The sequence below is a fragment of the Haemaphysalis longicornis genome, unplaced genomic scaffold (assembly GCF_048455015.1).
Source record: "Haemaphysalis longicornis isolate Haplotype H1 unplaced genomic scaffold, Haemaphysalis longicornis Haplotype H1 scaffold_7, whole genome shotgun sequence".
In the NCBI taxonomy this organism is placed as follows: Eukaryota; Metazoa; Arthropoda; class Arachnida; order Ixodida; family Ixodidae; genus Haemaphysalis; species Haemaphysalis longicornis.
This window is the reverse complement of record NW_027526422.1, coordinates 172,852,260-172,880,153: the sequence shown is the minus strand read 5'-3', so window position 1 is coordinate 172,880,153 and position 27,894 is coordinate 172,852,260. Positions and strand designations below refer to the sequence as shown.

The 27,894-nt window shown below is 48.0% G+C and overlaps 1 long non-coding RNA gene across 1 annotated transcript in view; it reads right to left on the bottom strand.

Annotated features, from left to right (window-relative positions):
* Positions 1-27,894, bottom strand: part of LOC144147233 (uncharacterized) — a 58,062-nt gene that overhangs the window by 9,149 nt on the left and 21,019 nt on the right. The window lies entirely within an intron of this gene.

The following is a 27,894-nucleotide window of genomic DNA, read 5'->3' as shown; positions in this document are numbered from 1 at the left end:
TGAGCGCGCTAGTTTAAAGCTCCAGAATAATTTGGAGTGCCTGCACAACTTTAACCCCTTCCCATAAACCGACACTGCGCCATTTTGTTGCTTTCCTCCATTAAAAAACGGGCACCGCGGCCGTCCCAAATTATTTACGTCCATCTGTTCGGCAGGACAACGCCCTAGGCGCTGAGCCTGCCTGGAGGAAACACTGAGATGATGGTGACAGTGATGATGATGATAGTGATGGTGGTGGTGGTGCTTGGAGGCTCAAGGGCTACTGTGTCAAAAACCGCCAAAAGTAGTGCCGTGTGTTTCGGTTGGAGATGCTTATCTAAAACTTTGTGCATAAGGCAACGGTAAGCGATTAAAAGTAGATATAAAAACAGTTTGAGGCACATAAGCACGCAGGTTCCTCAAAACAGGCGGCCTCGACGACTTTTTGCCGAGGAAAAAAATTTGAGGCCCCTGAGCATCACAGAAAAAGCCCTCGGCACTGTCTTCATCGCTGAGGATCATGCTGCGGTCACACACCGTGCGAACGTTTTTTTTTTTTTTTTTTGAAAAAACGACGTCCGCAAGGTAAATCAGCGCTCTTGTGGAATATACTATTGCTTCTTCCAATATGAGTATGCTTAAAGTTGTAAGATGTGGTTTTGCATAGGTCAGAAAATTTTCCGCGTCTTTCTGCTTCGATTTATCTACATACAGTAGCGCATGAACTACATACAGAGCACCATTCTCATCTATCAGAATTTGACCGTGGTGTCTTATTTAAAATACGTCTACGTGAGCAATATGTGTGCCCCATTGTTAAACGAGGAACTGCTACTTCCACAGATATGCGTTGATCTTCTATTGTGTACCTGCCTGCAATTTATTTATTACATAAAGCTTGTTTTCTGTTTGTGTATCGCCATCTTTTCTCCAGATTTCAGAAATTTTTCTTTTGATATGTAATTTCATGTCCGAGTACGGCACAGATGTAATGTCTACAATGTTACGAAAGGCTGGAGCAGCCGTCCTTTGAATTGTGATTTCGAGCCTGATAGCATGGAGTGACGTTGAGGGTATTTAGGAGCGAGTTCAACAATGCATTTTGCTGAGGCTTTGCAAAATACAGGGCAGCCACTGCTCTCAAAGAGACCTTATATATGTCTTACCGATGTATTTTCTATCGTATTAGAGGCGAACCTCCTTAGGGGCTGGCGTCTCGTGTCGTCGTTTCATGTCATCGTCGCTGTAGTTACAGTACCAAAGCACTCGTTTACGCCTCGCGCTAGAATGTCGTCATCGTCTTATGTCATCGTTGATGTAGTGACGGTGCTAAAACACCGGTACAACCATTTATTTAGGCCTCGCGCTAAAACGTAAAGCGTACTAACAGAACACACCTAGCTGAACGCTTGTTTTCCGGTGCCTCGCGCAAGAACGCTTTGTGCTTCAAAGCCCCGAGACTTTCACAGCAAAGCTGTTTAGGTCTACTTCCCAATGGTTTCATGTCCGTTGGCGAAAATACACCTAAAGAATACACCTAAAGATTGCATGCTTCGCACCTCCCCAGGTTTCACGTTAGTGGAAAAGTCCCAACATTTTTATGTTTTACAGCCATCACAATTCTATGAGCTTCACCTGAAATGTGCTGGTGTTAGCTTTAGGCCTTTCAGAGGCAAAGAAATTGGTATCCAAGCACCACAGGATACAGCAGTGTGTTTCGGGTGCCGCCATGTAAAATTCCGTGTAATGGTATCTGTGTTAAAGGATTCAAAATGTTGGTGTACGGAAACACTGGGCGCTTTGTTGTTGCCGATATTTGCTAATTACACGTCACATGCAATGGCGAACGTTTCTATGGTACACTGGCGTCAGTAAAGCTGATGTTGTACGTGTCTTTACACGAAATTCACATGTTAGGTGCGAAAGTGGTTCGAGATATTGCATAAATATGCGCAAGTAAAGCAGTTTTTTAAGAACATGCCTAGAGGATGTGTCATGTATTAAGTTGTTCTAAGAATCTTTTACAAGTGAAGTTTTTTTACCTGTGTGGCGTGGCGCGCTGTGTTTATATAACGTAAGTGCTCTCCGGCGCACTTACGCGCGACTGCGGACTCCGGCTCTCTCCCTCTTCTCGTTCCCACGCCGACCCTCCGACACCAGACGCCGTGCCTGCGGCCGCGGGGTGCTCGCCCCTCGTGTGCTCGCCCCTCGTGTGCTCGGAGCGAGAAATAAACAGTTCTTGTCTGACTGTAGAAGCGTTGAGTCGTGTCTGCGGCCCTGGCCGATCTCTTTTTCCCCAACGGCTGCTCTGCGCCGTCACATTTGGCGCCCGAACGTGGGACCAGGGATTTTAATTAAGCAGTTATTCAACGTATGTGGGGTCTACGCTCTCTTCGACCACCCCTTGTATCACCGCTTCCTACAGGTCAACGTCGCCCACGTTTTGTGAACATAATGGAGCTATCCATCGAAAGTTTCGCAGCCATGGACGACACGGACAAGACGGAAGCGTACAAAGCCAAAGTCGAAGAGGTGAGAAGTTTGAGGGAAGAAGTTGAAGGGATGCGGCGACAACTGACGGAGCTGAAAACAGCAGCCTCGCTATCCTCACAGACTTTTACAGTGCGTCAGCCGCCAGCAACTGACATTGAAGTGCATCTGCAAGCTACGAAAGAACTGATCGCGGATATGCTTTCGCCAGTGTTGTGCCGCCTCGACCAGGTCGAAGCAGGGATGCGTGGAGCTTCTTCACCTGCTGACACGAGCGCTTCAGGTAGTCAGGTGAAAACCAAAAAGAAGAAAAGCTCACCACAGCCAGGAACCTCGGCCAAATCTGAAACTGCAGGAACTCCAGGTAAAGAGAAGGCGCCTCTCACTTCCGTTGCGGCTGCCTCACTTCCACTACTTGGAAAGGACGTCACGGCTTGGCTCTACCAAACACAGTTTTGGTTCAAAACCTTCAGAATTGCCAACGACGTAGCCATCCTCCTGATCGTTTCGAAATTGCCACCGAAAGACTTCATGTGGATGAGACACCATTTGAAGGCAGCGGACCTCACAACCTGGGATCAGCTGAAATCAGTTTTCCGCAAGCGCTACAACCTGGATGATGAAGTTGAAACGACGCAGAAGATGTACGGCGCGAGCCAGCGTTCTGGAGAGTCATGCACGGACTTCGCCCTCCGAAAATTGGAGCTCATCGAGCAGTGCAGCTACCTCGAGGCCGAGGCCGAGAAATGCAAGCTGATCCTGGCCACTGTTTCACAGAAAGCCAAAAAGCATTTCTTCGACAAGACTTTGAAGTCTCTGGACCAGCTGTTCGATTCGCTAGTGCGCTTCAATCAAGTGTCGTCAACTACAGGTAAAGCGCCAGCACTCACCGTGACCATCAGTACACTGAAGGCTGCACCACCCAAAAAGCAAAGCCCACCAGTTTCTCCCTCAAGGAAACAACCACCCAACAGATCCGGAAGCACGCCCCCAACTTCGTCTCCTCGATCGCCGAGAAACGCTGCAGGGATGTCGCAACCAGCGTCACCTTCACACAGCGCTCAGCGTTCAACTCCCCAGCAGACACAGGTACGCCGTCTTTGCCTGAACTGCAAGAAATCTGGACATTTCGTCCCGCGCTGTAGACAGCCGTTGACACAGCAGTTTTTGGAATGGCAAGAGCGTTTCACCAGTGCCAGCCAGGGAAACGACGATGTGATGCCTCTGACGCCCGTGAGAGGTCATCATTAGTCAAGCGTGTTGCATGTCACACGGAAGCGGGCGGAAAAAGCATCGATGTTTCCATTGAGAGAAGAACGATCTCAGCACTTTTGGACCCAGGAGCAATGAGAAGCCTAATGAATGTTGTCTTGGCACAGCAGCTTGAGCTAGAAATTAAGCCATCTTCCCTGCATTTAAAAGGAGCAAACGGACAGCCACTGATCAATTTAGGAGAAGTGACTGCGTCTATTGTTGCTGACGGCCAAGCATTCCTCCAAACCTTCATCGTTGTCCCTCACCTCGAGAGCGAACGACTTCTCCTTGGGAATGACTTTCTGGTGACATCGAAAGCCATTAATAACTGGGGTACGAACACCTTTCAGGTGCCTAAGCCTCAGCGACTTTCGAAGATTAACCTTATAAAGAAGACCCACATTCCAGCAACATCGCGGAAGCTTGTAAAGGTCAAATTTGCTAGCTCACCCCAATTGGAAGAAAACGCAGAGGTGGAGGTTGGTGGAACGCGCTTGCTATTTGAGCGACACTCCGTTCTTCTCGAACCGGCGCTAATAAGCTCAACGGAACGAATATTCTACGTCCTCTTTACGAACTGTTCAACGCAACCTGTTATCCTGACTCCTGGCATGACAGTGGGATTGGCGGAAGTCGTCTCCGACATCTCAGAGTTAGATATCAGCGCTGACGAAGCAGAGAATATATTCCGCTGCACTACTTTGCCGTCTCCTGAGGATATGGAGGAACCAGCGTCCGCCCCTTGCAGTAAAGCTCAGCATCAGACCTTAAACTTGAATGGCATTTCATTCAATGCTGGTTCAACGCTGACACATAGCCAGTTCGAACAAGCAAAGGAGCTCCTCGCAGCAAACCTCGCATGCTTTTGCTCAAGCAGTACAGATGTTAGGAACTGTTCCGTTGAGGAACACACAATACCGACCGGAGACGCAAAACCAATCGCACAAGGCGCTCGCCGACTATCTCCTGTTCAACGCGACATCGTGAAAGCGATGATCAAGGACCTAATTGATGCCAAAATAATTTCACCATCCAAAAGTCGATGGGCATCACCGTTGGTACTGGTCACAAAAAGAGATTTCTCGATACGCATTTGTGTCGATTACCGGCGCCTCAATGCAGTCACGGAAGACACAGTCTATCCTATGCCAAGAATTGAAGACGCATTGCAAGCTCTCACTGGTTGCAAATTCTTCTCAGTCATGGACTTGGTTTCAGGTTTTTACCAGATTCCAATGAACCCTGCCGACACTGAAAAAACTGCATTTGTCACTTAATGGGGACTGTACGAATTTCTTCGTATGCCTTCTGGATTGAAAAGAGCACCCTTCACGTGTCAGCGCGCAGTGGATTCAGTCATTGGAGACCTCAAGTACGACAATGCTCTAGTTTACAGGGACGACTGTGTAATCTATAGCAAAACATTTGAAGAACACCTGAGCCACTTGCAAGAAGTATTCGACCGATTTCGCAAGGCTGGACGTAAGTTCAAGCCACAGAAGTGTTTTCTCTTTTGCACATCAATTGTTTACCTTGGACACGTAGTCACAGAAAAGGGAGTTTCTCCGGATCCGACGAAACTGACAGCTGTGAAGAAGTTCCCTCCACCGAGGAACGTCCAAGAGCTTCAGTCATTTATAGGACTTACGTCGTACTTCAGGAAGTTTATCCCCAACTACAGCGTTCATGCCGCACCTTTGCGCCCGCTGTTGAAAAAGGACACTCACTTCCAATGGGAAGACCCACAGCAAGATGCTTTCGAAACACTAATGGCTTGCGTTTGTGAGCCACCACTGCTGAAGCTATTTTCAGACGATTTGCGGTTAAACGTTCAAGTGCACACGGGCGCATCGCGGCTGGGTCTAGGAGCTTTACTTCTACAAGAGGACGAATGTAGCAAGTTACGGTCTGTAGTCTACCTGAGCCGTTCTCTTAAAGGCGCTGAAAGCAACTACACCTCAACAGTACTCGAAGCGTTAGCTGTGAAATGGTCCTTGGAACAACATCGCCCCTATCAAATGGGACGGAAGTTTCAGGTTGTGACTGACCATCATGCGCTCTGTTGGGTGATGCGCTAAAAAGAGGGAAATCAAAGATTACTCCGTTGGTCTCTTGTCCTGCAAGAGCTCGATTTTCAAGTAATCTACAAATCCGGCAGACTACACGGACCTCCTGATTGCTTGTCTAGAATCCCTCACTCTGAAGAAAACTCCGACCAAGTTCTTCAAATTTCTTCTGAAGACGTACGCCAACCGCTGGCAAACTTCGATGAAGCACAATATACAGACGCTTTCTGCAAAGAGATCTTCATCTTCTTAGCGGGAGAATCCGGTACCAGAAAACAGCTGAAGCGAGCACGATCTAAGTTCGTCATACATGACGGCGTTCTCTACAAGAGAGATCAGGGCCCGATTCACCAACGCTTTCTGATGTGCCTTCCTGCAAGCAAAAGGGCTGAAGTTGTTAACGAATTTCACGGAGGCAAGTACGGAGCTCACATGGCTATCCGACGCACGTTCGAAGCCATCCGCTTGAAATACTTCTGGCCGAAGATGTACCAGCAAATCAAAAGTTTTGTCAACCATTGCGACCTTTGTCAACGAATGAAGACCTCACCAGTTGCACCGCTAGGTCTCCTGCAGCCGATTGAAGTGCATTCTCCATTCCACACGATTGTTCTCGACATTGTTCGACCATTCAAGTCGTCACGGGGATACAAGTACATCATCGTTGCTATCGACTACTTAACAAAGTTCGTAGAGGCCAAACCGGTCCGCAACATAGAAGCCGTGACTGTTCAAAAATTCATTGAACGTCGGATCATTCTGAAGCATGGCTGTCCAGCGGTAATTATTACCGGCCGTGGCACTCAGATGATGGCAAAATCTACGGCAGCATACTTTCAGCACCGTGGAATTCACCATTCTCCTACTACAGCCTATCACCCAGCTGCGAACGGACTGTGCGAGAGGGCCAACAAGACACTGAAGCAAATGATCAGCATGTTGACCGCCAAAGGCGAAAAATAGGTTGATATCTTGCGATACGTTGTGTTTTGTTACAACACCGGCTACCAAGACACCATTCCGGAGACGCCCTTTCTTCTGGTGTACGGCAGAGATCCAGTGTTGCCTCTCGACGTCAGCTTCAATCGCAAAGAACTTGCCGAGCTCCGGGAATCATCAGATTACGCCGCGCTAGTACGTGAGTGACTGAACGAAGCTCGGACATTGGCATCAAACAACATCAAACTGGCGCAAGAAAGGCAGAAGACCTACTTCGACAGGGGCCGTAAGATTATCACGTTTGAAAAATACCAGCTGGTGCTCCTAAAGATACCTCCCGTCGGCATCAAAGCTCAGCGGAAGTTCACAGGTCCTCATCGTATTGTGTCTCGTGTTTCTCCTGTGAACTATGAGTTTGAACTCATGGATGGTTCGTGCCGCGAAATAGTTCACGTGGAAAAGCTGAAGCCATACTTGTCGCCCATTGCAGAGTTCTCGCAGCCGTGTTGTGACTCTCAAAACTAAGTGTTTCCTGTCTACAGCCCGCAGGGGAGTGTTACACATAAATGTCAGGACGACATTTTTCAGAACCCCGGAATGTGGCGTGGCGCGCTGTGTTTATATAACGTAAGTGCTTTCCGGCACACTTACGCGCGACTGCGGACTGCGGCTCTCTCCCTCTTCTCGTTCCCACGCCGACCCTCCGACACCAGACGCCGTGCCTGCGGCCGCGGGGTGCTCGCCCCTCGTGTGCTCGCCCCTCGTGTGCTCGGAGCGAGAAATAAACAGTTCTTGTCTGACTGTAGAAGCGTTGAGTCGTGTCTGCGGCCCTGGCCGATCTCTTTTTCCCCGACGGCTGCTCTGCGCCGTCACAACCTGTGTGTAAAAAGGCTGTATAGTCAGGCTGGCTTTGCAACGACCACATATCTCATTCTACATACAAGCTTTCTTGGGGCTTCTTAGAAAAACACTGCTCGCTAATCAAAGTCCCATGTGGCACACTAGTTCTAGGAGTTTTACAGTAGGATTTGGGGCTGATTGATAAACAACACTGCCGTAATCAAGCCTCCATCGAACTAAGCTATTGAATAATTTCAATTAGCAAGCTTAATCAGTCTCGTATAACTGGCCTGAGAGAACGTTCAAAATACTAAGGGTTTTCAAGCATTTAATTCTCAGACTTTTGATGCGGGGGATGAAGCTTACTTCTCATCCAGCTTAACGCCAAAGAACATCTGAATTTTTTCACCGGGTTGAGTTTTCCATCCCGAGTGACGTATGGAGCTTTTTGCATGCATCGTAGTTTTGAGAAAAGCAGGTATATAACGTCGTCCACTACAAATTTAAAATCGTTTTCATTTGCGCATCTCCACCATTCACTTCAACTTGCACGAGTTTCTCGCAAATGAACCGATTGCAAGACCCAAAACTTATCTGCACATCCTCCACGCAAACTGGATAAAAACGTGAGCGGGGTTAATAATATTTAAAGTAATAATTGAAAAAATTAAAACCGAGAAACTGACGACACTTTCCTGAAGCACGCCATATTCTTGAGTTAACATTCATGTATAATAGTGCCAAGCCGCATCCGAAATGTTCTGGGTGCATGGTAGTCCTTTGGCATATTAAACTTTTTGCCGCAAACTCTAAATGATACGAGATCACTTAAGATGCCGTAATGCTTTTCGGTATCATGGGCCTTTTCGAGATTACAGAAAATAGAAGCACAGTGTTGTTTATGTAAAATGCGTCTCTTTTGTGATGTTCACACCCTACAAGCCTGTAGGTGGTTGACCTCCTGAGCGGAAACCACACTGAGAGCTCTTTAAAGTTCCCTTTTGTTTAAAAAAATAGATTAGGCACCTGTTTTCGTTTTCATCTTTTCTAAAAGCTTACACAGGCAGCTCGTTAATAAAATAGGACTTAAGCTGCCCGCTAAAGACCAATCCTTTCTGTATTTCACTACTTGGACATCAATGGCTTCTTTCCAGCATTTCGGTACACGTTGGGCTTGCCAATATTTGTTGAATAAAAACAATTTTTTTGCGTGTCTTGATGGGCAACTTTTAACATTTCAGATGTAATATTGTCGGCCTTTGAGCCAGTTTTATGAAAGGTAGAAAGCGCAGCATGAAACTCGTGCTTAGTGAATTGGCAGTTGTTACCCATCCGTCTGCTTAAACCTTTACGTCTTTGTCTTCTAAAAATTGTGTAGTGTAGCGAGAAGAAGTGGAGACACCCTCGAAGTGTTCCCCAAGAGCGTTGGCTTGACCTCCAAGGTCGTCTCCAGCTGTGCTCACTACTGGTAGAGGGCTTGTGTTATCTCCTTGAAGAGCACTAATTATTTTCCAAACTTTGTGTCTGTCAGTGCGTGTGTAATGGATGTAAAAACCATTTTCCTACTGCCAGTTCTTACCGAATGTCTAATCCGCCTGCCCTTCACTTCTGCACGTTTGAAAGCAACCACGTTTCGGGTTGTAGAATACCTTCTACGGGTTGTCCAAGCTTTGTTTTGTTCCTTCCTCGGCATCTCGCGCTCCGCGTTTCACCAAGGCCTTGGCTTGTTTTTTTTTTCGTACAAAAAATTTGAGGAGTGGAGGACTGTGTAGCATCTAGTACGGGTGCAGTGACTATATCAAGAGCTTCGTCAATGCCTACCGTATTTACTCGCTTAATGAACGCAGTGTTTTTTCGCTTAAAACCGAAGCAAATTTGGGGTGCGTTTATTATACGGGGTAATTTTTTTATTATGTGGGGTATCAGTATGCCCGGCGTTTACTATGCGTTGTATCAGTATGCGCGCTGCTATAATCTCCTCTCACAGTTCAATTGGCACATCCTGATACCGTCTCACTAGAGGGGATGTCATTCATAGTCTATCTAGGCGGCTTCTCCCAGTGAGAGGTGACCCTATTTGTCGCAAGTTTTATAGATGAGCCTCGGTGACTATAGCCACTCTATTGTGAATACCCACTTTTAAGTTTTTATTCGAGGTGCTTACTTGGAGCCCGACAGCCTCCTTATATGTCTTTCCGAATAATGCGTCCAATTTAGCTGTTGCAGACCAATTGAGTATCGCATATTGAAGGCAGCAAGCCAGTCGGGATATCACAATGACTTCGAGGAGCCGAAGAGTGTCCGCCTCTTTCATGCCCATACACTGTCTTCATTCCTCGGAGCATGTGTGTGACTTGCTCGGTAGTGCGCTTGAGGAGGCTGATAAGAACTGCATTCCCGCCGTCCGTCTTGAAGAACATTCCTAAGATCCTGATGTCAAGGGAAGGCCTGGTGGTATGGCCATCTAGGACGATCTCGATGCTTGGGACTTGCCTCCTTCACTTGTGTGCAGTGAGGAGCTTTGATTTTTGCAGTGAGCAAGAGAGGCCGCCGCTCTTGGCTTATTTATTGACTAACTCGGCGGCCAGTTGCAGGCAGTCCTGCATCCCCACCAAAAGCCCTTACCAGTCCGCACCATTATATCGCCGGCGTACAAGCCGTGGCGCAGATTTGGTGTGACCCCTAGTTTAGTGGGGAGGCCAAACAGGGCGCTATTGTACAATATGGGCGACAGAACCGCTCCTTGTGGCGTACCCCGCCTTCCCCAGGTCGATGGGTCGCGAAGCCACGTCTCCTATCTTAATATTACTTTCTGTCCTGACTAGAAGTATCGGACATAGTTGTAAGTCCGGTTCCCACAGTTTAGACTATTGAGGTTGACTAAAATTCCCACAGTTTAGACTATTGAGGTTGACTAATATAGCGTGGCGGGTGACACTGTCAAAGGTCCTCTTTAGGTCGAGAGCCAGCACGACTTTTGGCGTGTGGCTGTTCGCTGGCATCATGATATTACCCCGAACCGTGCATTAGATTTGTTCTTTTTGTGATTTTATTTTACCGCCAGGCTGCGGCGGGCTGTGTTGTCTGTGCCCCGAGTGAAGCGCATGTTCTATTCTTTCTTTTTCATGCCAAATGAATTATCTAACTTGATGGGGAGAATGTTTCGCCCCAACGCCACTAGCCAAGAATAGTCTGCTTTTTATCTACAGTGTTCGGTATTCTCAATGTAGTTCGACGGTTCGAGAAACACCCGCGGTGAAAGATAAATGCAAGCAGAGCACACGCCGTGGCATTCGATTCCCTGACACTCGCCTACGCACGTCATTGGTTGACTGCTGCTTCACCGCCGGTGTATTTTTTGCGTTGTCGATCAGTCATTTTGCGTGTCGGTGGAGAACAAAGCCGTAAAAGCTAACATAAATGCATCGGCAAGGCCAGTCGCCCACCACTGAGCCCAACAAGAGAACGGGACTTTGCGGCACACACCCATTGTATGTTACCAATATAACCCTATCTTTGAAATGAAGAGTGATGTCTTTTTTGTAGGGGTTAACCCTCGCCGCCAAGACAAACGTAGAAATGAAAAAGAAAAGAGATGACAGGACTAGGTTTCTATAGAAGACGAAAGGGGAATAATTGAAAGCAGGACCGCAAACGGCGACTCGCTGATTCACTCCGTGATGGATCAGACCGGGAGAACCATTTACCCGAGGGAGGGCTACAGTGACGTCTTGCCTCCGTCATGGAGCCATGAAGGTCCAAAAAAACCGCGTATTTGGCTCAGCCACCAGGAGGCCATTTTCCAAGGATGCACCAAAGCCGTGCCCAGCCTGGGGTGCGGCCACATGCTCTCGGGTCCGTGGTTTGCAAGCACCAAATGTCTACAAGTATGTCAAGATACACTCCTGTCCATCTTGAGACCGTGGTAGCGCTACTCACCATATACCTCGACAACTCAAGGTGCCCCGTGCGTTGGCGTAGTATAAAGAACAAGCATGGAAAGCCAACGAAAGCTTAAAAATTCAGCGATAGGCTTCATTGTATGCAAGCTACATAGCATGTTCAACGAGTGACACTACAAACAGCTCAAAAATATTGAAATATTTTTGGGAAAACATTAACCGCGCATTCCTCATTTTGAAATATTCTTGAACATTGCGGGACGCGTAATTTATTATTAGTATTCCATTATCAGGCTATGATTACATTATGAAGACCATCAGGCAGGAACGAACGTCCAGGTAACCGGGGAAATATAACTGATGTCATCACTCAAGATAGACATCACTGATCATTGCGGCGGTTAGCAGACTCGAGGCAAAGCTTCTGGCGAATTCTCGATCAGTTACGAGAATCTGCGTAGTTCTCCCATCGCCTTTTGCTCAAGGTTGCTTAATAAAAGAGTGTTCCACTCAAAAATACTTTTCAAATAATTAAGGCAGCGCTGCGGTCGTCGAAAAGTGCAGACGTACTCACATCGGCTCCGGCTTCAATGTCTATTACCGCAGTAGTAATTAACAGTTTCCACGGTATAATTGCTACCAATTTGTGCAAGAAGTTGCGGGAAACCAACCGGCAGTGTTTTCGATCAAAGGGTACCATTTTTTTTTTATTTACGGGGACTACATTTTTCGAGCGACGGCGGCTTCCCGTTAGGCCTAACCTAGAGGCCGAGGACTTCGTCTCACTAGGCCTATGCCTATTAGACCTTACCCCGCCGTGGAGTCGTATAACATGGCGTCCCAGATGGAGATTGCAACGTCTCCGAAGTAGTCACCGACCCCTGGCCCTAACAATGGCGGCCAGATGTGCATCGAAGTACAGGTTAAGGAGTTTTCCTCGGAATAATTTAATGAGGGCACAGACTGGTCGCACGTTGGCCGGCGTATAAGAGCCCCGGCGGCGAGTTTGGATCCGCCATTACTCGCCAGTGCAATGTAAAGACGAGAGACTACACCAGAAAAGTGATCGCATCGATAACGATTGCAGCGAGGATGCCAGGCGTGTTGCCCAGAGAGGATATCAAGGTGATCGTGAGGCCGCGGGAGGCCTAAACATGGCAAGGACGCAGACTGCTGTCGTGGCATTAGTCATGATGGCGGTGGCGAGGGTCAAGAGACAGGACGGCGCGGTGGAGGCCTTCTGCCCCAACCTACACCAAAACATCATATTGGTGATTTCCCCCTTCGAAGGGAGGCTCTGTGTATGCCAAGCTTCAGACCATACGTGTTAGTGACAAGGTACATGGAGTGGGTGCGTACAAGACTACATTATTGGTATGGTCAAGGGCGTCATTAGGGGCATTTTTTATCGAGGGCAATCCAATGTTGATCGATCGGAACGTCGTTAACAAAAGAAATCTCCTAGCGTGAGGCGCAAAAAGTTTTGGCAAGACAACCACCGTTATCGTTGCCTTCTAGGGCGAAAAGGTTCCGAATTATATGTGTTATGGCCACGTGTTAAGAACGTGCATCCTATATCGCAAATACTTCAACACCTGCAAACAGTGCAGAAAAGGTACGCCACAAAAAGGACGTTTTCCCAACCTTGATGCCAACGTGTGCTTCGCCTGTGTGGTCAGTAACCCCGTCGAAAGAGAGAAGAGACAAAAGCTTTTATTAAATATTTGCACGGAGGCCTGCTTAGTCCTCACATTCCAGAGGACCTCTGGCGACGTCTTCAAGCCACTGCTGGATGTACGCCGCCAGTTGCCTTTGTTCTTTGGTGCTGCTTGTTGCGGTCAGCCATCCTTTGTGGGGTGTGTTTATAGTGTTGCATACGGATGTGAAGTTCCACAGGATGTTATCTTTGCCTAAAATAACGTTACATGCGGAGCAAGTAGGCGGTGGTGTGTCAGAATCTCCCCATATCTTGTGTAATCTTGGTGGAGTGTCGAAGGTGTGTGTTTGAGCTTGTCTTTTTAGGGTTGCTTGGTGTCCTATGAGCGTGTCCGAGAGCTGTGGTAGTCCCCTCCTTCCCGTGGTGTAGTCCTTCAGTTTAGGTTCTCTAACGACCATGAGCGTTTGATTTGGTTTGAGGTTGGCAGGAGCCCGGGCTGCGGCTTCTCTGGCCAGCTGATTAGCTTTCTCGTTACCTGCCATTCCTTCGTGCCCAGGTATCCAGTAAACTGTTACAGCTCCCTTGATGCTGTTGTTGATGGCCGTAGCTATGGGTCGGGGCAGTTCCATGCTTAGCAGTGGGTGACAGGCGCTTTTGAGTCCGTGTATATGTACGTGTGCTTCGTGGGGCTCGATGTGTGGGCAAGGGCAGTGGCGATAGCTGTGAATTCAGCCCAGATGGGTTTCATAGGGGGATGCACTGCTGGTACTCCAATTTTCCTTTGAGGTCAGCATACGCTAGACTTGCTGTTTCATTTCATTTCATTTCATTTCATTTATTTCCACCTTAAAGGCCCGAGGGCATTACATAAGGGGGGGCTCTTGGCCGAGGTATACAGCATATGAACAACAAACAAGGGTAAGAAAAAAGGAAGGCAAAAAAAAAATTAATTACAAGATAGCAGAGGTAAAACACAACTCGCAGAAGGGAACAGCATTTCACATGTTTTAAACAGAGTTTAATCACATCAGTATTGGTAGCGTACCAATTTGACAGTTTAGCTTGTCACGAAATGTTTTTCGGTTAGTACATGAGGCGATATCATCCGGCAATGTATTCCACATCGCTATAGAATGAGGAAAGAAGGACGAGTTCATTGATGACGTATGGCAAGTGATTCGGGCAATAGGATGATTGTGATTCAAACGGGATGACGTTCGTGGCGGCGGTATCAATGAAGCGTGTCTAGATTCAGGAGGGTAATAGAAAGCGTGAAGAAGGCAAAGGCGAGAGATAATGCGACGAGATGCAAGCTTGGGAATACCGAGGGTTTGTTTGAGTGATGTGACACTTACTTCGTTCGAGTACTGTGACGTGATAAAACGAGTTGCGCGGTTTTGAATTGATTCCAAATCGTTAGAAAGATATGACTGTGAAGGATTCCAAATGGATGATGCGTATTCCAGCTTAGGGCGAACGAATGTTAGGTATGCCAGCTTTTTAATATCGGATGATGCAGACTGAAGATTTCGGCGCAGGAATCCAAGTGTGCGGGAAGCATCAGAGCAGATGAATTCAATGTGTGGTACCCAGGATAGAGATGATGTAAGGTGCACACCGAGGTATTTGTACTTTTCAGTCCTATCAATCACTGTTGATTTGATGCTATATGAATGCTCGGTTATGTTGTGCTTACGAGAAAATGACATCACTTTACATTTAGAAAGGTTAAGAGGCATCAGCGCTTTATCGCACCATGAAGAAATGGAGTCGAGATCATGCTGCAGGGTGCTGTTATCGCTGGAGCGTTGGGTAGGGTTATATATGACGCAGTCGTCGGCAAATAACCTTAATTTTGTTTTAATATTAGTCGATAAATCATTTATGTAAATTAGAAAGAGCAGAGGAGACAGACATGCGCCTTGGGGTACTCCAGATGTGACGCTGGAGAGGGGTGAGTGTTTGTTATTAGCAAGAGTTAGTTGCATGCGGTCAGTTAGGAAGTGTTCCAGCCAGCGCAGCAAGTTCGAGGGAATGCCGAGGGTAGATAATTTAAGCATGAGGTGATTGTGCGGGACGCGATCAAATGCCTTTGAAAAATCTAAGAATATGGCGTCGACTTGTATGTTAGCATCCATGCAGTGAAAGATGTCGTGTGTAAATTCAGCCAGTTGAATCTCACATGATAATGATTTGCGGAAACCATGTTGGTGAGGGTAAAAGAAGTTAATTGATTCAAGGTACTTCATAAGGTTTGATGCTATGATGTGTTCGAGTAACTTGCAAGAGACACACGTAAGGGAAATGGGGCGGTAGTTAGATGGTACTGCACGATTGCCAGATTTGAAGAGAGGAACAACTTGGGCTATTTTCCATTCGGCGGGAACGATGCTGGAATCTAACGATTGTGTGAAAATTAAACAAAGTATCTGACTGGAAAGAAATATGGTGTTTATTAGTAGTTTGCTGTTGATTTGATCAACACCGGCTGAAGAAGAAATTTTTAGTGACTTGATAAGGTTAGAAATACCCTCAGGGGTGATCTGAAGTACAGGCATCGTGTTTGAGATAGGAGGTAGCGCGGAGGCGATGACAGAAGTGCCAATAGGCGAAAATACAGAACAAAAATAATCATTGAGGGCATCGGCGCATTTTTCAGTGCTTATAGGCATATTGTCGGGACCAATAAGTTCTATAAGGCTATGTTTTGACTTATTGCTAAGAATACGCCAGAATTTAGTAGGGTTCGACTGAAGAATAGCGAGTAAATCGGATGAAAAAAATTTATCTTTAGCGGCACTTAACTGTTGAATATACTGTTTGGAACATAGCTGGTATCGTTGCCAGACTTCCGGACTGTTAGTTTGGTTGGCTTTCCTGTACAAGCGTTTTTTTCTATTAAGGAGTGATTTTAGCTGTCGATTAAACCATGGGTGGTTAGAATCAGATTTGACAAGAATGTTAGGTACGTATTTATTTTTCAGGTTTAACATGATGTTCTTGTATATCTCCCAATTAGTATTAACTGAGCGGTTTAAGTACGAATTCTTAAAGTCTTGAAAGAAATCACTTAATTCCCTGTTAAATGCTTCAAAATTGCCTCTTTTATAATCAGATATAAACTTTTTCGAGGGTGACCTTTTGATCACTGGCAGTGAGATCGAAATATGAATCAGATTATGGTCGCTTAATCCAGGAAGGAGAGTTAAGCCTTTTACATCGTCAGGATTGGATACTAACAGCAGATCAAGTGTATTATCGCCCCTTGTAGGGCACGTAATGATTTGATGGAGGTTGAAGTCCAGCGCTAAATTAATGAACTGTTTGGCTTCACTAGATGGCGAACCACTAAGTGTAGTCAACAGCGGCCATGAAATGTGTGGAAAGTTAAAGTCGCCGAACAGGAAGACGGCAGCATTAGGAAACTGAAATTTAACAGAATTAAGAGATGATTGGAGGCTGGCACAGAAAGTTGGAGGGTGATCGGGTGGGCGGTAACAGATACCAAAGACTGATTTGACAGTGTTGTTGGAGACAAGAACCCATGTTAGTTCTATTTCATCGTCGTGAAATATAAGTGAAGATGACAGTGTGTTTTTGATGCCGATGAGCACACCTCCTCCTCGCCTGCCGTGGCGGTCATGACGGTACAGGGTCAAATTAAGATCTGCTGGAAATACTTCGTTATCAGAGATGTCATCGTGTAGCCATGTTTCTGTTAGTAAAACGATATCAGCAGTGATATCTTCAATGAAGCTGCATAATGAAACACGTTTGGGAATGATGCTGCGGATATTAGTAAATGCAATGTTCAAGTGCACACAAGATGGTGCTGAGCAGTGGGGCGAAACAGGGAAAGTTTGTTTTGTTCTGCGTCATTTTCCAGCATCAGAAAGACTTTGTGGTACACTATCTGCAGTAGTATCTGTAAGAGCGGCTGATGCACTTTCTGGTGGTAATTCTGTGCGGTTGTTTGTGCTTTCCATTACTGTGTCTGAAGCGGCGTCGTAGAAGTAACATTTTGAACCAACATGAAGTTTATCAAGCTGTAATTTAAAGGCACATTTTTTGGGTCGGATGAACTGCAACAATTTGGAACGTGCGAAACGTGTGACCGATGCGAAGTCTTCCCGTATGGCGTACTCTGTATCTTTTAGTTTCCGGCCACACGCAAGGATGCTTTCTTTTGTTTTGTAGTTGACGAGCTTGATGATAATTGGGCGTTTTTTGCTATCCTGAAATTTACCAAGACGATGAGCTCGTTCTATATCCGTGGAATTTATTTCAACATTTAACTGAGTTGTGCAAAATTCAAGTATCTTTTTTTCTGATTCCTTCCACGTTTCTTTTTCACAGTCATTGAGGCCTAGGAAAAGAAGGTTATTTCGACGCATGCGATTGTTCGCATCAATGTGTGCGGCTTTAAGAACTTCAAGTTCTTGTTTTATTTGACATGTTTCTTCCATTTCAGCACTCATAGTTGGTTCCGATTGTTTTAGTTCAATGAGGTTGATTCGATTACTCAGCGATGAAATCAGTTGTTCGTGGGCGGATTGGGCTGCTTTTATGTGAGACAGTTCTGTACGGAAAACGGTTTGGGCTTCTTCGAGGCGTTTAATGGAGGTGACTAGAGCAGCGATGTCAGGTTTAGGAGGGCCAGGATTTAGCTCTACATCACCCGAAAGCAATAAAAGCAACTCCGACAACATTTGGCATGCAATTGCATCAGAAAGCACAACAAGCATACTTCGGTGTCTGTTACTGCTGCATCAGCATATACGTGGTTCTTGAATTGTTCCGCAGCTGCTCGTTTATCCAGGTTTTTATCTCTATTGCTCCTTCTGACCCTGTTGCATTGCCAATGCATGTGTCTTGGTATCGGTGCATCTTTGAGTAGGTTGGCAGTCTGTGGGTTTAGACGTTTCAGCCGTGTAATAGGCTGCTGGGGTGTGTACCCCAGACACCGAAGTATCTGCTGCCCTGGAACTGTTTCTTGGAGTCGGAGCTATACTTGTGGACAGCTATGATATCCTCCAGCGTATTGTGCGTTCATGCCTCAAGAAATCGCTAGGTGCTGGCACTGATCAAATTCTCTTGCGTAATCTTCGTCGCCCTCCTAAAGAGAGCGTCGATTCTTTCTTCCTGAGTTTTAGTGAAGTTGGTGTAGGCTGCATAGTACCTTATTCGTGAAATAAGGACTGCATCCCGTAGTCGTAAGAGGTCTTGTTCCCTGAGTTCATATTCCCTGTTCGTGATTCTGCGAACCATGCTCAGGACTTGTTCTCCTTGCCGACGTATGTGCTGTGCTGTGGCATGGCCTCCCCCGTCGCTTTGAGGGCCACGGCCACGATTTCAGACCTACATTTAAGATCTCCGAGGGACAGCACTCAGCGGGCTATAGAAAATGCAAGAATGGTTTAAAACAACGTCTGTGGTAACGAAAAATTGTAGGGGTGCAAGATGGCGGAACAGCGAGAAATGCAGAAACAGCAGGCACGGCTAGCACCCTTGGAATTTCCACCACTGGCGACAGCGGGCGCGACCGTATCAGCTGTGCTCCGCGTATGTCACGTTCCAGGAGACACGCAGACATCAAGAGCGGAAAACGAAACCAGGGCGGAAGCCGCGGAAAATCCCAATCCAAACAGAGTAAGCTGGGAAGCATCGGCAAAACAGTGGACTAGTAGCGAGTAGCAGCAGCAGCCGCCGCCTCAAAGGGGCGGGAAGGCTAGGGTCGTTCAACCGAGAGAGGACGAGGCAATGAAGGGGCTCACACAGGTGAACGAGGCGTTACGAAGAAAGAAAGAACACCATGTTAGAAGTGACGTTTCAGAAGATTAACAAACACAGGGCGGAGATCAAGAGAATGCTGGCGGCCCAGTTACAGCATCAGCAACAGCCGCAGCTACCACAGCAGTAACACAAGCAGGCCCAGTTACCACCAACACAAGTGACTACCGAGAATGAACCACAGGCAGAAGAGAACTCGAGGACAACGACCGCGACAGCGGGTCCGGCGCTGAAGAAAAGGGCGATAGAAAATCTCAAAGTGCGTAGACCCAGCGACAGAGTCGCCATCGCCAACTCGGAGGACAGGCTACACTGATTCGAAAAGTATCTGAAGACAACCTTGACTAAGTTATTCACAGACTGTTTCACCACAATGGAACAGGCATGCCAGCAGGTGGCAACGACTGTGCAGCACTTCACAGTGCAATTAGAAACGATGCACCTATTATGGGTAGTGCAACAACAACCACCGCAGCAGCAACCCCAGTGAAAGGTCACACATCCTGGCACTGCAACTGCAACGGATATGCTGGGAAGAAGGTGGAACTTTAGCAACACATAACACAAGTCAAGAGAAAGACAGACGTAATCCTTTTGCAAGAGACCCGCACAGAGAAAGTCAAGCTCTCGGGCTACAGGCCGCAGGCCAGCCCGCCATTCCAGGCTGCCGGGCGCAGCAGAAGACAAGTTAGCGCCTAGCTGAAGAGAGGGATCACCTTTGTGAGACAGCTGTTAATCAAGCGCACGATCGAATGCGCCTGCGTGTAGGTGGTCAGGGGGAGAAGAAAAAGAAGAGCACACTTTTACTGGATGTGTACAGCAGCCCGCCACACGGAAAGGTGACATTCACGGCAATTCTAGACAAGGCGAGCAGCGCGGCGGTGCCCAAAAACAGACTGGTGGCCTGCATGCACTTCAATGCGGCGAACAAGCCCGGCATGAGGTTACCTTAAGGCACTAGAAAAGGGCGAGAATTGATGCAAGACGATACCGATTAGCGCTTCAGCTCCATTAACAATCCAGCGTACCCCACGAGAATCGACAACTCAGTCTGCAGAGACACGATGCCCGAACTCAATCTCGTCAGGGGGAATGCCGGCGGGGCCGACCTTGAATGGGGGAACATCGTCACGAGCTGGGCAGCGACCACTATGTCGGGGAGGTCATTGCCCGCTTGACGGTAACGAAGACGTCAGAAGCAATTGGAAACACAAATTACCAGTTTGGGACGCTTTCCGCGGTCTGTTACCCGTCGAGAACGCAGGAATTGAAGACATCGAGGCTTTAATGACGGGAGTTGCGAAGAGGGCCAAAGAGGCCACCAAAGAGATCGATACTGACGAGCGCATAGACAAAACCGACAGCCGCCTGGCGCACCTCATCAAGGCCAAGCGATCCATCTTGGCGAGGTGGAAAACAGAACGAACGAACCGAAGGCTACGCGAGAAGGTTGCCGACCTCAACAGCGAGATCGAGACCCACAGCAGAACATTATGCACGCAGCAGTAGAACGAGGCCTGCAAGGCGGCAGACGGACAAATGCACTGCCGCAAGACCTGGAGTATGTTAGCACACCTTCTAAACACAACTAATACAAAGTTGCACCAGCAGAACATCCTGGCCGAAATCGTCGACAGGGCGTTGACTGATCCCGGGGAAGAAGAGATGAAGAAACACCTCGAGGACGAGTACCTGCCGGTCACCCCCGCAGAAACGCACCAAGAATACTAAGGGGTGGTGAACGAACTGCTAGACCCAGACATCGGAGTGTGGGAAGCTCGGGTAACCCTGCATGACCTTAACTGGAAGTCCTCCGCGGATCGCGATCACGTAAGGAACAGAGTACTAAAGAATCGAAACGAACCGGCCATCGAATATATAACCAAATATTTTAATAAATGTTGGCGAGCGGGGTCGCTGCCCAGGGAGTGGAAGGCAGCCAAAACCTTCATGATACCCAAGCCGGGCAAGCCGCCAAACATCGAGAACCTCCAACCGATTCGCTCACGTCCTGCGTGTCCAAGACGCTACAGCACGTGCTTATGAATAGGTGACAGACGTATTTGAAGGGGACAGTGCAATCCTGGCCCAGGAGCTGAGACTGGAGATGGGAAAGGTCGTACGAGTATAGCAGGGGCACTTTGACGAGGCGGACCACCGCGATGAACACCGGTACCTGGGGTTCCAAGAGAAAAGGCTCGGCAGTGTTGGAACCCCCGAGGCTCGGTCATCTCGCCGTTACTCTTCAACTTAGTAATGATCGTGGTGGCCGAGAGACTCGTGGGTCGTGGGGTCCGACACACCATCTATACCGACGATATAACGCTATGGGTCCCAGGTGGAAGCAATGGGCACATCAAAAGAGCGCTGGAGGAAGTGGTTAACGCTATCGAGGAGCAGCTGGACGGGTCCGGGCTCATCTGCTCGCCAAGCAAGGCCGAGTTGCTGGTGGTACCGCCGAAGGGAACCAAGGGGAGCAAACAGCCCGCGAGGGAGCAAGAAAAGGTCAAGGTCACGACGACCAGTAATCACACAATACCGGAGCTGGAGAAGATCCAATTGCTCGGTGTGTTAATAGAGCGCAAGCGGGTGAACGGCGAGATGGTCAATTGCCTCGCTGCCAAAGACCCCCGCCATTACCCTCATCAATAGGGTATCGAATTAAAAAGTGGGCATGGAGGAGCGCCTGACTAGGCTGGTCGATTACTTCGACATTCATTAGCAACATAACGTACGTGCCACCATTCATGACTGGAGGCAGTGCTATATAAACAAGATTATTGGGGTCATTAGAAAAGCGTACAAGGTGGCGCTCGGCCTTTCCGACTTCCCGAACACCGGCAAACTCTTGGCCCTGAGGCTGCCTAACACCCTGGCAGAGATTGCCGGTGCACAAGGGACCGCTCAGCTGGGACGTCTCTCGGAGACTAGAAGGGGTGGGCAGGTGCTGTGGAACCTGGACCTGGAACCGACATCCGAAAAGTAAAGCAATGAGGTGCCCGTGCCGGATGTAATCCGCTGACGGTTAGTGGTGTGTCCCACACCAAGATACATGAACCCCAAAGATAACCACAAGAGGCTCTCCTCGACGACTCTTAACATCGATGTCTCTTAACAATATAACAAGAAGAGGCGCTCATAGCTCAATGACGAGCCAAGGACCTTATCCATGAGCCAAGGCGCTCATCCGCCGCCACGCCGGAGACAACGAAGCCGTGTTGGTGGACGTGGCGAAATATCACGATGGCAGGGCGGTCACGGCGGTGGTCCTGGGGCATCGACCGGTGCAACGGGGGCGGAGGCGAGCTTCCGGACCCAAGAAGCACATCAGGCCGAGGAGGTGACCATTGCCTTGGCAATCCCAGACATTCAGTGTAAAACTGTGTTGTGTGACTCCAAAACAGCAGTATGTAATTAGACCAGAGGCAGTGTGTGCAGTGAATGCGTGCGTGTTGTGCGTTGTCGATCTCGCGAGTGCAAACACAAGTGCGGTGATGAAGTGGTTTCCGGCATGCAACAAGGGGTCGGAACGCAACGCAGATCACAACGAGTCGACGAACGCGGGGCGAGGACTTGCCAACCGCGCTGCCGCTACCGACCCGTCTCTGATCTGGTGGAGGGAATTCAAAGCCCGCATGACCTCCTTCAGTGATATCGTCACGTTGGATCGTCAGTGAGATCGTCAAGTTGGCTGGAAAGGACTATGCCCTCACCTCACACGGGCCTGACCCGGGAGGAAGCAGTGTTATACCGACAGCTTTAGACGGGGTCACTTACTAGCCCGGTGCTGACGAGGCGCGTGTGTCCGAGTGTATACGTGATTGACCTGTGTTTTGTAAGGCAAAAGGAGATGGGCGGTGCGGCCCACATCCTTTCCGACTGTTCCAAGAATCCTCACGACACGTCAACGAGGCCAACGATCCCGCCGCTGATCGGAGCCCCATCGAGACGCTACAACCGAGAAGCTCAATGCCAGGCCTTCCAGCAGATCTCGGCGGCCATCGAAAACCAGCGGCCGATCGAAACCAGAGGGTGGCTGCCGCCCCAGAAAAGGGGTAGGAGGACGACCAAGGGGAGTAGTGAGGCCGCGGTCTGGGTAGAGACCGAAGACGAGAAGATGTCGAGGCCGCGTCGCCGTAACCGCCTGAAAAAGGTATCTGCTATGTGGAGGCGAGTCAATAAAGTCTTAACTCCCTCAATCAAGGAATGCAATTAATGCTACAAGCACCTCGTTAGCTACGAAGTGTTTTGCGCCCGAGAGATTTTGAGCCGAAGTTAGAAAACGCTAGTGAAACACCCTCAACTCGTCAGAGCTCGGCTGCCCCTGAAAGGGCACATTAGGGTGTTGGCCGCCGAGTTTGTGACCTACCTTTAACAGGCATCAAAGCCTTGAAGGCAATTTAGGTCTACCCGCGACAGAACTGATCGGGACCCTTTCGCCAGTGACATGTATCCGCTGGGCGGATGAATATTAGTCGACAGAATGGGGTGCAAGTATTTCGGTATATTAGCCCTCTGGAACAGCTTAAACATTGCCAGAGTCGTACAACCACATTTTAGTTTTGGTAAACAGCTTTCAGACCATCTCAGCAAACTAACACACCGTGGGCTGAACCTCAGCTCTGTTCCGCTTGCGCCCACTTCATTTCATCTGTTACAACGTGTTGTAAACTGTGCCTTCATTTCACTTTATTCATGCCATGCTTCGGCAGTGCTGTGCAGGGACACAACCCCTAAACTAGGTTCCTTGCAGGTGCATTGAATCTTTTTTCGCAAACGGTAAATAGACATGATGCACGTTTTGCATGCTACAATTGTCACTCTATGCGTGCCCCATGTAGGTAGCATTTTACAGCCTTTTAAAAAAAGCCAGTGCTTCACAGGTAACATGCATATTCGGCGCGGATAAAGTGCGTGCATATTGCAACGGATGTTGCATGGCTGCGGCATCTGAAAGACATGGTTGGTTTACCCGCAAGTGATTCCAGAGGCTGGCACGAGCAGGCACCACGCCAAAGGTGTTTCTCCAGGTAAAGCCCATAGCAGTATTTGTCTATTGGGCAGTGTACAGATGCTACTACCGAATAATATGAAATAATTGCGAGGATGAGCATGTATTTTGAGCTGTTAAAGCATCCACCGAAATGCATGTTGCAATTGGTAGGAAGCCTATACAGCTACAAAGGCCCAGCTTCGCAAATAGGAAGTTTTCTGCTTCATCAAACCAATCATAGTTCTGGCTCTTAAAAACAAAGCTTCTGCCCTCACCAGGCCACGTGAATGGTTTCGAGACACAGTACATAATTCCTAACAAATTCAATGTAGTTACTTAGGACCACTAAGCTTCTGGCTACACTAAACATGGGCTGTCCATCCGGTTACAGGATATGGCGCTTTCTGTTTTTGCAGCGCAGTTGTTTAGCCAATTGTTATTAAGCGTGTCTGCAGTTAAAAGTACCAAGAAAATGCCGAGCGCACGTGTGACTCATCCCAAGCGGCCACCCTCCGGAAGGTAAAAAACCAAGAATATGCCGATTGTTCGTGTGTGCGTACACCTTAAAAACCGCTCAGGGTCCCCAATGCACGTTTGTCGAGCCAAGAATGCCCACTTATGGAGATTGCCCAAGAGTACGGCCAGCGCTCGACAGTTTAAAAGCCAAGAAAATGTCGAGCGACCGTCTGCACGTGCCTCGTGGCGACCGCCCGGGGTCTTTACGCCCGCTTGTGAAGTCAAGCATACCCACTTAGAGAGATTCGCCAAGCTTGCAGCGACCCCGGGCAGTAAACAACCAAAACAATTGGGCCCATCTCCCCGCGAGGGGGACTCGAGTAAATGCGTCGCATAGGGGATGGGTGTATTGGCTTAACATTTAGTGTTTGGGGAGTTGCTGGTAGTGAATGCGTTGCATCAGCAGCTTCTTGACGTAGTTTGAATGAGTCAAGGATATAAGGCGCGTTCGTAGCCGCCCATTCTGTGTCGGCTTTGTGGCGCAGTGGGTAGAGCACCATGTACATTGCGTTCCGCCAGCAGGGTCGAGGGATCGAAACCAGGCGCCGGATAGTATTCTGTTATATACTGTAGGGGGAGGGGTGCGGACTACGACTACGGACGTCAACGCGGGTGACATCGTGAGTTACTGAAATGTTCTGCATTTAAAATGCCGAGCGCTCGTGTGTGCGTTACTCGCGGTGACGGCCCTGCATCCGCGGCGCAGTTTGTCAAGCCAAGCATACCCACTAATTGATATTGGCCACGAATGGCAAAAAACAAACTCCAGCGTTCGCCGTCACCGTGGTAACGCTTGCTCGGTACGAGAAAGACACGTCAAAGGGTACGCCCCTCCAAGGTGATGTCCAATTATTCAATTATTATCACTTCAAAAAAAAATCAAGGGAGCTCACACTTATAGCAGCAATGATGGAGTAAAGGTTGTTGCGACAGCGAGGAAGAACCGAATCGGCTGCAATCGTAGATCTAAACAGTCATGATGGTCATGAACGCTGCGTACAGCTTCGCTAACTACAAATCTTGCGCGTTAGTGTGAGCTTCCTTCATTTGTACTGCCCCAGCCCGGGAGCAGCGTTCCTCTGGGTTACTTCAGAATAGTGCATGCCCTTGTTCGTAACTGGACATAGCTAATCGAAATTGCGGCTGTATGCTGCTTTGCGACAATGTTTCTCATTACTGGATGATGGTTGTTTATACAGCGCCTGGCTTAAAACAAACCAAAACCCTTCAAGTGTTCCTACCGGCTCATTCAGAAAACCACCGTTATAGTCTCAAATGCAGAGCCTGTGAGTGACTGCAATAGAATATTGGCCAAATTATTGAGGCGCTACGCCCACAAGCACTAAAAGCAGCGTTCAGTACATGTTTTAGGTAGGGTATAGCGAAGCAAAGTCAGTGCACCATGCAATGGTTGCACTGAGGTGTGGCTTTTGTGTACAAGACCTTCACCTGGTTTCGAACGCAGGCTCTCCTTTGTGTAACTTTTAGAGGTGGCTGAAGGCGTATAACACGTTCTGTATGCGCGCGTGTGGTTTCGCTCTCCGAGAACATCAATATCTTACGGCTTAAAATCTGGCTTTTGTCCAACTCCTCAGTAGCATTGCCAGTTGGTATCATATTCATAGATTTTTTCTCGCCTGTCTCAATCATCTCACAATTTTTGGTTCGGGAGAATAAATAGGTTAGGTTTAATCCTTCTGGCATCTTAGGAAGAGATCAGCACCCTTGTAGTCTTGAAAACCTTTTTGTCCCTCAACATATCGAACGCTTACTCTTTCCCAACTGGCACTTGGTGTTTTTAGAATGTTCGCTGGTTCTATGGTTCTTTTGTATTTTATTGCATGCCCACCTTAGGATGTAACACCTCCAGTAAAGCACCTTATATCGCAAAATACCTGCCAACCCGGACCAATACGTTTTTGAATAATTAAGCTCAGAAATATGTTAGGACATATTGGGGACAAAAATTCATTGCATAAATATATCTTGTATTCTATTTACAGTGCGGAAACTTTCTGTTGACAAAATAGTGAAAAATACCATATTTCAAACCCAAACGAAGCTGTTGTAAGCACGTTGCTCCTTGGTTTATACAAAGGAGACTGGATTACACACGTTAAAAAAGAAACTGCTAAAACAAGGCTCCTTTTCGTTGTATAAAAGCAAGCGCGACTACACACGTGGAACAACTTTTTGCAGTTGACAATGCTAGCAATATCTATATCCAATGATGTGTTCCGTCTGGTAACAAAAAAAATATATGGCTCCATCGTCGGAGACGCAGCTGCGAACTGTTCAAACAGCCTAGCGCGGTGGAGCCCGCTAACGGTCGTTACTCCTTTCGTACAATGCGTATGAGGACGTGCATTGTGTTCGCGTATTGTACAATCCAGCACAAGGACGCGTAGTTGTGTACACAATCAGCAAAATAAGGTGAGCAAAGGTGCTTTTTTTGTCTTCAAGCCTCTGATTGCTAAGATCGATTTTTTATATTGTGTGGACAACTGTGAACACCCCTGAACACGAGCATGAGGCAGCTCTTGCAACCCGTAACGCCGCCAGCTCTTTTTATCCGCTGCACACGTTTTGCAATCTATGCAAGCAACATTGCTACACTACCTTATTTTAAATTATGCAGGTCCTAGCGCGGATAATCTTTTGTAACAAAATATTCGAGTGATTGAATATGCAGCGAGAATATCCGTCATCTTTGTAACTCAGTGGTAGCACCAAAGCCTGCCCACGAATGTCACACAAAACGACCGAGGACACAAATAAAAATGGTCAAAGAATGCGTTATTACCGCTAAATTACTCAGCAATGGTATTGTGAACAAAGTCATTCCGTTAAACACCAAAGATAGTCAATTTCAAACCAGGTGGCACTCCAACCAACCGCATCCAGATAAGAAACGAGCGCACATCTCGAACCCCACGCGACTCCACCCCTCTGTTTGAAAAAGAGTATACCGAGAAAATGCTTTCGAGCACTCGAGTTGGAAAGGTGAGCTAGAGCAAGGTACTAATGTACTAAAGTCTGCATAAGTAATTTAAGCTTGCTATTGGCGCCAGTAGCTGGCAAATTAGCAGTGGTGTAGGTTTCCGCTAAATGTCCACTTTGCTTGGCGGTGCGAACGCAAGTACGGGCCAGCCCGGTGTTTTTCCGGGCGTTCCGCTTAAAGCTAAGGCATCGTAAAACGGTACCTGTGAATATTGTGGTGAAGGTTCGGGGTAATCTCATGCACTTCGAACCAGGCGAGTTTATCGACCCACGCGAATGTCATCTGGAGACCACACCAGTGCACAACTCAAGTCGCCGCATTCGAGGTGAACCACCAGAATTTGCCCTGCTGGTGACGCCTCCATGCGTCATAACAACCACTACGGCATGCCAAACCAATCAGGGCAGTGGAGCCTTCTCGCCGCTGGTAGTGCATTTGCCGCACACACCGCGGCCGTTCTACGGCGA